The 14,555-nt window shown below is 49.7% G+C and overlaps 1 protein-coding gene across 3 annotated transcripts in view; it reads left to right on the top strand.

Annotated features, from left to right (window-relative positions):
- atxn1a (ataxin 1a) overlaps positions 1 to 14,555 on the top strand; it is a 35,345-nt gene that overhangs the window by 9,937 nt on the left and 10,853 nt on the right. The window contains exons 2-3 of one of the 3 annotated variants that reach the window (XM_086014609.1): positions 2,876 to 3,059; positions 9,184 to 12,189. The gene's annotated coding sequence lies outside the window, so the exon portion shown is untranslated. Of the gene's footprint in view, positions 1 to 2,875; positions 3,060 to 9,183; positions 12,190 to 12,799; positions 14,060 to 14,555 lie in introns of those variants that run through there. The other 2 variants (XM_086014608.1, XM_086014610.1) reach the window with 2 other exon arrangements.

The raw sequence follows: 14,555 nt of genomic DNA, 5'->3' as shown, positions 1-14,555 counted from the left end.
GATGCGCGACATGGGGTTGGGAAGAAGCGGAGTTTTTGGGACAATGCATGCGGCGGCAAAACCGAGGATTCGTCGTCAAAGATGAAACCCCAAGAATGTTTCCCCTTGTCCCGTTTGCGGGTGGAGAGTGCGGCCAAACTCAACGGCGTGGCCGCTCGAACTCGTTGTTTGGGCGCAAGCCCCGGAAAAGAGTCGCTTTCAGAAGGCCTCGTCCGAGCGCGGAGCCGGCGGCGCGCTTAAGCCTCATCAGGAAAACAGAGGGCTGTTCTCCGACGATGACCTCGGGCTGCCGACGCAAGCAAACATTTGTCGCTCACTCCAGACGCAAAACAAAACAAACAAAAAGGTGAATCGTGAAGACACTGTTGACTTTCTCTTATCCAAACTAGAGACGGCGGTGGAGACGTGTGAACAAAGAGGCGTCGGGTGTGCCGGCCACGCCGCCACGTGCGCAACCTGGGACGCAGCTCCCGAAGCCAAACAGAAGCCCAACAGAAACCAAAAAGAAGCCGAACCGAAGCCGAACAGAAGCAGAACTGAAGCCGAACCGAAGCCCAACAGAAGCCGGACGGAAGCCGGACGGAAGCCGAACGGAAGCCGAACGGAAGCCGAACCGAAGCCGAACGGAAGCAGAACCGAAGCAGAACCGAAGCAGAACCGAAGCCCAACAGAAGCCGGACAGAAGCCGGACAGAAGCCGGACGGAAGCCGGACGGAAGCCGAACCGAAGCCGAACCGAAGCCGAACCGAAGCCCCTTTCGCGTCGCTCGGCCCTTCCCAGGAAGAGCAACCTCTTCGGTCACTCGGAAATCACGTTTGGCTTCATCTGGAAACTTGTATTTGGAACCGTCTTTTTGGGTCCAAATCCTTTTCTTCCACAAATAATGAGAAAGTACGTTGGAAAAATAGTTGCTGCGACAAGTGAGTTGTGGAATTTGAAATGTAAATTTCACATCTTGATCGTGCTCTATTTAAAAAAAAAAGAAGAAATCTTTAAAACCCCCACAAATCCAAGTCCACATCAAATCTGTTCCCAAATTTGAGACGCGCGCTCCAAATGAGTCGGTCGGAACACGCGCGTCCTTTATTTCAGGGCGCAGGTTGAAGGTGAAGGTCAGCTGAAGGCAAACTTGCGCTCATGCCAAGTGGGCAGGCGTGCGCGTTGGCGTGTGTGTGCGCGCGCAGGAACTGCAGCAATTTCACACAGCTCCAAGCGTGCGTCTGCCCCACTTTCGCTCTTTTAATCATGCAGACACTCCAGCGCGCGTTGGCCGACCTGAGACCACCCCGGCAACGCGTTTGAAGATTTCCCTTCGACTCATTGCTCATCTTTGCGCGCTGACGGGAGTTGAGAGATTGCGCCGTGGCAACGATATGCAGCGGTCCCTTCGGCGTGGACACGTTTGCTGTGATTGTCTCCACGTGGGTATGCTGCACAGACGGCAGACGCGACATGACCAACAATGGGAGTTGCGGTCATTGCGGCGGCGCGTAAAAGAGGCCAGCGTTTTGATCCCTCAACGCCGCCTGACCCCGGGTTATGTCAACAAGGCCGGCGGGTCAGCGTTGGGCGGCGCAATGCGCAGATGGGCTCCGTGGCCTCGGCGCTCGGACGCGTCTCGCTTTGACCGCCGGCCTCCCGGCGCCGAGACGAAAAAGCGAGCCGCCAACCGGCCCGCCTGCCGCCGCCCGCCCGCCCGCCTGCCGCTCGCCCGCCCGCCGCCGGCTTCTTTGGTTGTTTGACGAGTTCATACGAGCGAGCAGGGGTCAAAGCCGTCACATGATTGTGCTTTTTCTTAGCTTAATGGTCTCGGTGCGCTGATTCAGTGGTGACTTTATAGGGAGGGGCGCGTTTGGCATCTCCAAAGGCACATTGCAAATTGCACACAGAAGAATAAAATGCGAGCGTTTGGCGGGCGATCAGGCAATGGAATTCTCGACATTCCTGCAAGCGCTCGCTGCTCGTCTTCAGGTTTTGCGCTTTGAAGCCTCAGGACAACATTCGTAGCCCTGGCAAGAGAAGCGAAGGCGGCCGCCTCAAACCAAGATGGCTGACCTTCAGGCATGGCTTCTTCAGACCATTTGGTGGGCCTACTTGCGATAAACAGCTCAACCAAATTCCATGTTGCAGGTGCTGAAGGACCCCTGGAAATGGAAAGTGGATTCAGGGGCTGAATTTCCCCCCCAAATATCCGACTGGTGAAAATGGCAAATTGGGCAGCTTCCAACCAAAATGGCCGACACGCCGCGTCTTTTCACGTGGCGCTCACCGCCTCTGACAGCTCTGACAATGCTTACGTGTCTTGCGAGGTGCTGCCGCTCTGCTTAGCAAAAGCAAAGTGAAGCTTTGAATGAGATAGTTTGGACTATTCCTTTGTCTTTTTGCTTTCAGTAAATGGAGTATTTATAGAGTGCAAGACCAAGAGAAAATAGTGCGCTTACTCAACTTTTATGCCATGCAGGCATATATTAGGATGGCACACCATTTTGGGTGTGTGTGTGTGTTGCAGCAAGTCCATTCTGAGAATTTTGAGAGGAGCGCAGAGACTTGTTAGATGAAAAGGCAGCCGATTATTACCATGCATGCGTGGGTAGCCGCTATGTCTTTTGTTTGCGTAGAGCGCTCCGGCTGTGTGCGTGCGTGCGTGCGCGCGCGCGTGTGTGGCTTTGAAGATTCCCCATACATGAGTGTGTTCCCCAAGGGCCCCTCAAAGCCCCCCCACCAACTTGATCCTGCAATGCGGCCGTAGTTGCGCTCATTGCTCATTGACTTGTTTCTCGTACGCCCGCCGGTGAGTCACAAGCTCGGGGGAAATCAAAGTTTGAATGAATGCAAGCCATTTTCATTTCATGGGGTGTTGCATTTTTTTCTCCAGGGAATGTTGCCAGGCCCTGAAGGCGGACTCATTTGGACTCGCAGCCCAGAAGACCGTTTGCCCTCCACCGGGGTTGGCGCCACCCGCGGCAAAAACCCGAGGCGGCGCTCTTTTGCCTCTCCGCCGAACATCAACGCTACTGCGGGCTCCACCTCCTCCGCCTCGATCTGCGGCCTCCTCTCAGGTGAGACCTCTTGACAGCCAACTTGCAGATGACGGCGCACGCGTTTCTATAGCGTGGACCTCCACAGTTGCTCGAAGAATCGCCATGCCGTCGCGCTCGAGTCGGGAAGAATTCCAAAGGCGTTCCTGCCTCCACAAGGCGCTCCTCTCTCCTTCTTAATGTTTCGTCCTCCCAGCTCCTCTTGACCTTGTGTCCCCTTGTGTCCTCTTGTGTCCCCTTGTGTCCTCTTGTGTCCCCTTGTGTCCTCCTGTGTCCTCTTGTCATCTTCCTCTCCATCCCTGGCCCGCCATCATCTCTCCTCTTCATCCTTTCACCACACCATTTGAACCTGCTCATTAACGCGCTCTCGCACTTCTTTGGGCAAGAAGCAAAAAAAAAAAAAAACCCCAAAAAGTCCTCCTCTGGGCGTGTTTGCAAATCCTGCTTTGATTTTCCTATTCCCCAACTGGGCTGCGAGAATCCGCCAGAACAGAGAGAGGAGTCTCTTGCCTTTCTTGGATTATTTGAAGTGTAAATGGCTCACAGGCCGGGCCCGCTCCTTCTCTCTCGGGCGGAGACGGCAGCCGGCGGTGACAATCGTCTCAAATTAGCAACGAATCCCCCTCGGCGCTCCCCGCGGTCAAGCTCCTCCATGTGCTCGCGGCTGCCAGCGCCGCCGCAAATGGACTCGCGTGGAACGAGCTTGTCTCATCGGAGTTGACATCGGGGCGCCTTGTTTGGGTGCACCCCCGCCCCAAAATAGCGTCGGAAGTGGGGCAGGAGCGCACGTCCGCTTTTGTGTCGGCCCGCCGAGTCGCATCGGTGCCCGTCTTGCTTTTGTACGGTGCGTGTGCGTGTGTGTGTGTGCGCGCGGCGCCTGTTTGTGCTGACGTGCCCGATGCGCATATGGAAGCGAAATGCGAGACGGAAAGTGGAAAACGACATCCTGTGTGGCCCCGTGGGTCATAAATCAATCGGGACTCGCGCATACGTCAAAGCATGGAGGAGTATCTTCTTCTTCCTTTCTTTGTTTGTTTGGCGGGTTACTAGTTGCAATGCGGAACCAACCGCAACGTATGGCCGTGCTCATAATTCCTGCAAAACTCAAGTCCAAAAAAGGCTCCAGCGGTTGGAAAATGTCTTTCGCAAAAATGTCTTTCGCAAAAACCCCCCCCCGCCTTACTACACCCTCACCACGTTTTTCTGGGTCCTTGCGGACGTTTACAACGAGGCACTCTAAAGCAGCCACGCAAGCGGACTACCTGAAGCTTACTCGTCGTTCGATTACTCGTGGATGGGAAAAAGTTGTCGGATTAGCGAGGAATGTGTCACTCGCGTCTTTAACGCTAAGGAAAGCGTCTTGGACGTTGCGTCGCCTTTTGGCTCCAAACGTCAACGACGTCATCAGGGAGCCCAAATTGGCGGGCGTGTGCTTCCAACGTCGCGGACGTCGGGCCGCGCTCACCTTTATGCCGTTGGCCTACGTCGAGGCCGGCGCCCTGGGCAACCGCTTCTATTTATAGCCAAAGCGTTCGAGAGCTGAGCGTGATTTGTGGGCGTCACCTGTTCTCTTGCTTGTGGCCGGCAGCGGCGGGCTCACCGTTCCATCTCCAAAATCACTTAGTACTGACTTATTGCTCCTTTTGTTCTGCTTGTTTTATTGGCAGATGATTTCGCTTGGATTAAAGAAGGCATTCTGCATTTCATGACTCGTTTTATTCGAGCGGGGCTTTTTGCAATTTGCGGTCGAGGAGCTAGCGTTACAAATCAGCCGCACGCCATCAGACTGTCATGTCAAGCAAGTGCTGTGCTGTATATGCGGCGTGACCTCTCAGGTGGGAGTGCAATTACTCATTGCAGGTTTCTTTTGCACTTGCAGGTGCGCGCGCGCGCGCGCGTGTGAAAGAGGGGGGCGGAGTCGCTCAACTTAAAATAGCTTCTCCTCGCCATGGCAACAACAGCCGACTGCTCGATAGAGTGAAATCTGTCGTCACCGTATTTACAGTGTGCGTTTCTTCCTTGCGAGTTGCGTTTTGTTTGTCCTGCGTCGCCACGGAAACGTGCGGCGCTACAAACCGGGCCGGATGCGTCTCCCGCTGATAGCGAAAGCGAATGGGAGACATGGCCTCGAGGAAGAAGCACCCGCCCGCCCGCCCGCCCGCTTGAGTCAACGTCTTGTTCGTAGCACTTCCTGTGTGTGAGCTTTTTACCATCGGCTCCTTTTTGAAAATGTAGCCCCCGGAACTTGTGTGACGTGACGTTTGCTAGTAAAATTGTCCATCGGGAGTATCCAGAGCAGACCCGCAAAAATGTCTCATGAAGCCAGACCTGAAAAGACACATGAAGTCTGCCATTTTTGTTTGTTTGGTACTTGGTCAAAGTACAGCCCCTAAAAGCAGTTTTGATTGGAAACATGACATTTGGAAGGCCTGAGTAGAGGCACAAAAGGATAAGCTACAAGAAACAACAAGTCCGCCATATTGCTTTCAAATTGTCATTTTGGCCGAAATTTGGTTTGAATTCAATCCTTGAAGCCAGCCTCGCTTTGCGACCTGAACTTTGGTAGGCACAGTCAAGCTATCACGAGTGTCCCCACAAACACAAAACAATCTCAAAAAGCCACTGGCTGACAGTCCGCCATCTTGCTTTCAAACGGACATTTGTGGGCCATTTTTGCCCTTGATAAAACTTGCTCCAATGTTTCGCAATTCATGACGTGTTTTGATGCAGCAAAAAGTCTCAAGGAGCCAAAAAGCAGGTCAGAGGTCGCCCACCTCTTCTCTGTCAACTCGCTGGCTGCAGGCGTGAACTGTGCAAGCCAGCCGACTGTACGCGACGCCGTTACTATTCGTAGCTGCCGGGAAGACACGCGCGCACACACGCAAACAAGCACGTCGACATACAGTGTGTGGAGCGAGCGAGCGACGGCAGGGGTTTCATCTCGCCAGATGGTGGGAGCCGCCCACTCGCTGCCACTTGTTATACAATATGGATTGTATAACAGGCAGAAAGCAACACTCACACACACACACGCACGCACGGTGAACTTGTCCGTCCTGTTTTGTGTGCGCAGGATCCACAAGCACTGCATTTTGCCGCCTTTTAGGCAGAATGAAGCCAGCAGAGGTGGGATGTCGCCGTTGCAACCGTTGCGTTCAGCACAACAGCAGCGCGCGCAAGTCAGCGGACGTCATAAACGGTCGGAGGAAGCCCGCCGGCGTACGTTGCGGTCGGCGACAAGCGTGCGCTTCCCGTTGGATTGACGAGACGCTGACAAGAAAAATACGGCCTGTCGAGCCGGTTCTGCTTTATCGCGCGCGCGCGTGGGTGTGTCTAGCTATAAATGCTTGCGGGGCGGCGCGCACTAGGGAAGGGCAGTCAAGTACTTTCCGATATTGACAATATTTACGTTTCTCATATCGTCTTGACAATTTGAAAATTCCTTAAATGTCAAATGCATTAAAATAAGATCAATAACAAAATGTCACCCCCCCAAAAAAATCTATGATAAATATATCAATTTATCTATTTTGAATCATATTTTACAAATAAACAGGTTTTACGCTCCTTTTTAGTTTCCAAACAATAATGCAAAGATCCCTACATAACACATACAGTGTGAGAAAAAGAAACTGCATACAAAATCTCCAAAATATTGCCAACGTCAGATCAACTGTGTAGTAATAAAAAACTGAAATATAATTCATCCGAAATATGACCCCCCAAAAAGTCATAAAAATCCAAATAAATGAATGCTGAACGGAATGCAAGCTCATCGAAAATCAACAATATTTTATTGGAACGCAGCCTTCAACCTGCACAACCACTACTTGAATGTGTCCACTGGATTTGGATGACTTCATGGCTTAGCACGCTTGTCTTTGACCTTGTCAGAATGTGTGAGATGAGATCACGCTCTCGCGTTCTGCTCGTGGCAGGAAGCCGCCAGCCAGCGCCCTGCTCTCGTAATGATGTCATCCCCTCTCTCTCTCGCGCACGCACGCACGCGCGCACACAAATCAATGCATTAGCAGAGCCCTTCACAGCGGCGGCGGCGGCGGCAGCAGCAGCAGCGGCACCCAGCAGCCGGGGTTACTCAAGGTCGTTGGCCGCATCACCCCAACGCACACCCTTTATTTCCATCTTAGTAGCAGTGGCTAGTGTTGCAGTGCTGCTGGTTTGGTTAGCGACCGATTTCAAACAGGACACCATTGAGTGTTTTTTTTGTCTTGAAAAAAATACTTCATCCAGCCATCCATTCATTATCCAAACCGCTTACCCTCACCAGGGTCGTCGGCGTGCTGGAGCGGAGCCTATCCCAGCTGTCTTCATTCTTGGGGAAAAAAAAACCCAACATCTTTTTTTGATGAACATTTCTAAAAAAAAAAATAGAAAAAAAACACTTTTCCAGAAAAAAATGCTACTTGAAAAATGACTCAATATTTATTTATTTAACAACAAATTAATACATTGATAAAAATATAGCTTTTTGGAATTAAAAAAAAAATGGAATTCCTTTTAAATGTCCGATTTTTTGAACTCACCGAAAATATAACTTCCTAAAAAGGTTTTACAACGTCAAATGAAAATGACAATGACAAAAAAAAAATCTCACTTGCCTGTAATTCTTGTGTAAAAACCATAAAAAGGTTATTGTAAAAAAGACTTTAAAAAAAGCAGTCATTTTATCCAGGGAAAAGTAGGGTTAGGGTAGGACTTTCCTTTTTTTTTTTTTTTTTTTTACTCTCCAAAATGTAGTTTTTTATTTTTAACTTGACTTTTCTCCTCCTCCCCTGCGGAATGACAGTTAGGGCAAAGCGGAGCAAAAGTAGGGCTGCGGTGGAAGAAGGCATTTCCTGTATGTTACAAGCACACGCACGCGCGCTTGTGCTCGCGCCAAGCAAACAGCTGTCAGACAGCACGTCAGGCCGCAAAGCAACTCAGGTTGAGGTCACGATGGCGTCCGTTGACGCTTCTGTCCAGAAATGGCCTGGTTTTCATGAGGGCAGCATGACGCCAAATAACCGGCGCTTTCAGGGACCGTTGTCATATCTGAAATGTATTTTGTCTCTCCTTTAGCCTCCGTGTTAGAGGTCGGGCAATTCCCGGGTTTCATGAAGGCAGCAGCGTCAGTCCAACCAACATCATGTGCACTTGGTGTTTGGATGGATAAAGCGGCTCGGATAATGGATGGATGGATGGCACCTTTAGTGACGTTTTTGAGGCATCGGTTTGCCTGTCCTTTGGCCGCCCACTTCGAGGTTGGGATTTTGTCACTTTTCATGAAAGCAACACGAGTCCAAACCCCATGATCTCGCCTCCTGTCCAGGAAGTGTTTCAGTGGGGTCTTAAGTGACCTTTTCTTTATCGTCAGCATCTTTTTTTTTGTCCCGTCCTGTAGCTTCCCAGCTAGGGCTTGGGAATTTCCCAGGTTTCGCGAAGGTGGTAGGAGTACAAACGAGCTCATGTAGGGAATGTGTTTTGGAGGTGTGTTCAGTGACCTTTGGTGTTCCCCAGCCTGGGCTGACTCCACGCGGGACATCTGTTATCATTTCCTAGTGCAGTTTTCGAATAAAATCCTTCATCCCGCATCCTCCCTTGCTCGCTCTTTTTTTTTTTGTAAATTCATCCGTCCTCTCTCGCTCTCTCTCCCCTGCTGCGTCTGGCCGACTGACTCAGTGTTGTCCTCCCAGTGAGTTCCTCTCTGCCTCTTCTCCGCCATGCACCATCTGTTTTGCTCGCTTTCTTTTTCTCCGCTTTGTCTTTCGCTCTCGTCGGCTCCATCTGTCCGGCCGCCGCCGCCGCCGCCGCCACCGCCACCCGTCGCGCACTCGCCACTTTTCGTGCCCGCTTTGAACACCACACCAAAAAAAATCAAATGAGAGGGGCACAAATACAGTATTAGTTTGTAATGAATAATGTAATATTGGATTATATATAGCTATGTATCCCCTCGGTTGTCCATTGTATTGTTTAAAGAAAGGCAAACATATTGACAAATATATTGATGACCAATAGAGCTACCAAAATAATGAATCAACAAAATGCGTCTGACGTCAGGCGGCGTGTTTTCAGCATGTTCGCACGTGGGAAATCCTCCATCAGTGTCATAACGTTGGTCCTTTCTTCTTTTTCTTGGTCGCAGTGCATTGTGGGAAAGCGTCTGGCAGCGCTTGGCACCGGATGAGCTACCGATTCTGAAATAGACCACGATCAGCATTTTCTGTTTGTATTGTTCAACAGTAATTGAGGAGACCATCCATGGACATCATTCTGGTCTCGTTTTATTTCAAACTCCGAAGACCTGATATCAACATCTGGCTTTTGATAGGCCACTATCAACACACGGTGCAGTTTTGGAATGTAATTGGCAAGACCGTATAGCCAAACATGGATCATTGCTTCCTATACACTGTAGCTAAGGAGGCCAAATATCGACATGTATCATTTTTTTTTTTTTTTTGCTAAGGAGACCAGCGATCAACACGTATCATTATTCTGGAAATACCGATGCGTGTTGATAACCGAAAGTTTGCAGCGGCAGAAAGTAAACAAGGCTTTTTGTAAATGAAACCGCATCATTAAATTCCGACAGGCAGGTCTCGTGTTAGTTTTGGGAACCATTGAGGCGTGCTTACCTTCGTTTGTTTTTATTGTTATTATTGTGCCGCGGGAGCGCACGGGAGCGCGCGCCATCCATCACGCAAGCACAAACAGCACTCCGAGTCGTCATTACCGTGACGGAGAATCGAAGGCAATCTTCAAATCGGCTCACTTGCCTCCCGGGCACTGGAAAGCACTTGAAGCAAAACAAGCTTTTGTGGTCTTTGTCGGCTCCTTTTGTGTCGGAAGACGCGTCGTACGCTCGCCGGCAACATCCTCAGCGTGCGTGCGCGCGAGTGTGCGCTATTGTTGGCTGCTGGGGGATCTCTTGGCTCCTCCGTGGATGGGAAAAGTGCTCCTGGCGTTGCCTGCCTTGTGTGGGAATGCAGCAACAACAAGAGCGGCATCCCGCTTGTGTCACTTTGCGAGGACTTGGCGTGGCGGGTGACGTGCCGATACCAATGTTGAGTGTCGATATCAGGCCTCCTTTTTGTGACGTGTCCATTTCTAGCCTCCGTATTTACCGCTCTGGGCTCCTTAATCAGATTAAATCCAGAGACAGGCCATATGTCCATACCAATATTCCAGGTTGAAATCTGTTCTCCACAATGATTCAACATTTGAAACGATATATGCCGATACCAGCGTGACGTGTCGATATCTGGTGCCCTGAATGATATTTTAAAAAGTGAGGCATGTTGATATCCGGTCTTGAGTAGATGCAAACAATGATACATGTTCATGTCAAATCACTTTAATTACATTTTAATGAATTATATTGTGCTAATTGCATTTAATGGATTACATTACTCTATTGAGTTAAAAAAAAAATACAGGTCGGTATTGAGTGTTCATTGGGTGAAGAAACAATGCATGTTGATATCAAGTCTGCTTCATTACACCAAAATGACATGTTGATATTTGGTTTGAAGGCATAAAAAAAACTACCGCCCGCTACGTCCATATCAACTCCAGTTCGTTCCTTAGAAATGATACATGCAGACATGTTGATACATGTCAATAACAAGTCTTCTTGAGTCCATTCTAACACTCGTGCAAAAACTCAACGTGGCGTTTGTTTCCTTACTGAAACGTTCACTTTTGTTGCGCCGTCGTGCCACCCAGGAAATTGCTCAATTTGTCGCTGCACTCTGACTATTCATCATGATTGCATCCATGCACTTGAGAGCGCGCTATTCGGTACGTTCGTGTGTACACGCTATTGTGCGGCATGCCGACACCTGTGGCGACGGTCCCCGTTGTTGAATGAGCGGCCTTGTCTGTCCACGCCGAGCGCAGCGTTCAGTACAACGCCAGCGTTCATGTTTGCGCAGCTTTCATGCCATCGGGACATGGCAGGGGGCATCCAGTTTCTTCAGGACGTAAAACTTGGACAATGTCTCGCTCACATGCCGGCCTGGCGGCACGTGGAGACAAGTGATGATGAAAAGGTGGAATAGTGGCGCATTCAAATTTGAAAGACAAAATAGGAAAATGCAAAAAGATGTATTATGTAAAAACACAATCATATTTGACAACAACATTTGAAAAAAAATCCATAAATGATAAGGGAAAACGAATCATATTTTTTATTATATAATAATTAATAAAAAAAAAAAAAAGATGATTATATATTATTTGATAAAAGACACAAATATACTAATACAAAATGTTAACCGAAAAAGTACAATACAAAACAAATACAGTCATATTCGAGAAAAACTACAAATAAAAATGACATTAAGACATAGAAAAGCTTGGGTAAAATACCAAATAAATCCCAAATACTTGAGACAAATACCAAAACATGAATGGAAAATGCTTCACGAAATATTGGAATGAGCAAGCGGCATCCTGCAAAAAAATGCGTGCTCGTGTCGTTGTTTGCCACAATTTCAATGCTCCTTCCCACGTGTCAAAGCCGACACTTTGTCGCTCAATCCGTTTTTGAAATGATGGAATCGTACGGAGGTCAGACATGCGTACTTTGTCTTTGCAAAAACACGCCAATGTTGTTGTCTTGGACTTTTGCCTGCATGTGGCGCGGCTGCTTTTGTTCTCGTGCGCGTGCGTGCGTGCGTGCGTGCGTGTGGGTGCGCGTGTGTGTACTCTGTGGGATTATACAGCAATAGAGGAGCTTAGTGGTGATTTGCCCATCCCTTCCACTCCCTCCTAAATCCTCACACGAACTCATTTGTGTGTGTGTGTGTGTGTGTGTGTGTGTGTGCGTGTGCGTGTGGTGGGGACGCCGACTATTTGTGAATGGGCTGCGTACGAGTGGACCCTGTCGCCTGGCCCTCTCTGGAGCATTAAAAGAAAAGGAAAGGGGAAAAAAAATGTGTGAGGTGTTTGCCGCCGAGTGTACGCGACGGGCCGACGGCCTTCAGTTCAGCGAGTGCAGGTTGATGACACGATTATGTAATGTTGACACGCAAGTGGTGTGCTGGTATGGCGACGCATCCGCAACGCAGAAGAGCAACGCCAGCCCATGACCTTCTACGAGCCGCTTTTGCACACGGCTATGCTACTCTTATGATGCGGCAACAAGGTACTAAAAACAATGACACACTCCCCCCTTTCCGGTCTCCTTAATCAGATAAAAAGCCGACGATACGCGTTGATACCAGTGATACATGTCAATATCTGGTCTGGTTGATTCGACACGAAACAATGATACGTGTCAATGTCTGGTCCTTCATTGATATATATTTGTATTTGAAGAACTCCAATGTTAACTGTTAGTATCCTTAATTTGATCAAAATAATGATACGTGTCAATACTGATGCGAAATGTTGACCCAATGATGACATGTTAAATATCTGGCTCCTTTATCTCATAAAAGTGATACATGCTCAAAACCATGATACTTGTCAATGTCCGGTTCCCTTCATGAGAGACGAAACATATCGATGAAATGTATCGCTAACGATACATGCCGGTATCTGCTCCGCTCGATTAGAGATGAACCGGTACAAAGTCTTTGAATCCACCGATAAGTATGGATACCAACGATACTTGTCGAACTTTGACGTGCTTACCCAAGGATGCATGTCGATAACAACGATGCGTGCCGTTAGCTGCTCTCTGGAATTGGGTACAGAAAACGATACAAAATTTGGAACCGAGTGATATAGGTGGATATCTGGCTCCTTAATTGCATACATGTCAACTAAGACGAGCAACAATACATGTGGATACCAACAATTAGATTCAACTAAATACACAAACGTACATGACAAAGATCCTTGTCGGTCGTGTGTTTGGACAGTATACGGACGCGTTGCCTCCTAGTGACTGAGCGAGACGGTCGTCCTCACGTAAGGAACAGGAAGTAGATGACCGCCGTCTGGTCTGGTTGTGAAATATCGTATTTGTACTTCCTCCAGAGCCGGACCAAAATAGGAGTCGCTTGTCCACGTATGACGAGGACAGTCAGGATCGGGAGCATACCATCCGCAGGAAGTGGGGCAAACCCAAACAGGAAGTGCTGAGGTTTGTGCCCCTCGGTTGGGACCGGGTGGAAGTGGGTCACCTGACTTTGGAAAACAAGTGATCCATCCTCACATCTGGTGGCTAACGGGAGCCGGCGCACAGTCGGAAAGAAATGCCGGCACTTTTTATCTCGTACAAACGTGTTTCGTACTGTTCTCGCGACAGCTCGGCTGGACGAAAAGCGACGATAGTTGTCGATACTGACGACGTCGGTGTCTACGTGCTGGCGGCGGAGGCGTCGGCTAACGTCCCTAATCGGCTCAGCCTCCTTCTCACTGTGGCAAAACGCGGGGGGGCCGCCGGCCGGACGCGGTCCAGTCGGCCTCGTCCGGACAACTTTGGCTGGCCACGGCACAGCCGTCCCTTCCGTCGTCGCCTCCGTCTGCTTGGAAGCGCTCTTCGGGCCTCAAAAGCCAGCTGGCACGCCTGCCTCTTTTTTCAATGAGGGTGTGTGTGTGTGGGGTGTGTGTGTGTGTGTGTGTGTGTGTGTGTCACCACCCTTGACATCCCACCTTTTTCTTATTACAAGGACGTTTTTCTTTGGGACATTTTGCCAAGCGCGCGCGCGTGTCGGGCACTCATTCAAGCCCTTGCGTAATAGGCTTCAGTGCTCCGCATGCGGGACTCCCTCCCCGTGGGCGTGTGCAAGTTTGTGCGACCACTTTCTGCACGTCGGTGCGCATCTTGTGTGCATGCACGTGTGTGTGTGTGTGTGTGTGTGTGTGTGTGCGCGCGCAAGGGAGAGTGAGGATACCTGCGTGCCTGATAGCAAGGGAGCTGCTTTCTCGCCGTCAGGATTTAGCCGAGCCGAGGTTTGTGTGTCACTGTGTGGGTGCGTGTGTAGCGTAAGAGGAAGCCACGGAGAATGACTACAGTGTGTGGAGTAAAAGAGAGAGAGCAATGGAGCGAGAGGGGGCGACCCGAGGTGAGTACACACCTGCGTGTGTACGTGTGTGTCCTTGTCATTTGTGTGTATGTATGCATGCACGTGGGTACAAAATGTGGATATTCCACTGTTGATTTTGGTTGACGCGTCAGATGTGTGCGCGCGTGCGTGTGATTCGTACGCACGTACAAGGCCTGTCCTACTTTCTCGCTCACAATCGTCTCCTCTCAGCGTGTTGCTGAAGGCTAAAAAACAACACGCACACTAAAAAAGTGCAAGTCATCCAACTTGTTTTTCGCTGGCAAGTCATGTCACTATCGGGTCGACGTACTTGCGTGAAAAACTCTCAAGGCTAGACACAGCATTTGTTCTCGTCTCCTCAAGAGCAGCCATGCGGCTCGATAGCAATTGCTCCGTGTTGACATCTGGTCTCCAGAAGTGGAGGAAAATGAACGCTCGGTGTCGATATCTTTCTTCTCTGGAGGCGCCGATCAGCCTTGGCATCGTGACTCTTCTTCCGCAACATACGTGATCA

The sequence above is a fragment of the Filicampus tigris genome, chromosome 18 (assembly GCF_054856515.1).
Source record: "Filicampus tigris isolate MCC_2025a chromosome 18, RoL_Ftig_1.0, whole genome shotgun sequence".
NCBI lineage: Eukaryota > Metazoa > Chordata > Actinopteri > Syngnathiformes > Syngnathidae > Filicampus > Filicampus tigris.
The sequence above is the reverse complement of the archived record's forward strand: the minus strand, read 5'-3'. Positions and strand labels throughout refer to the sequence as shown.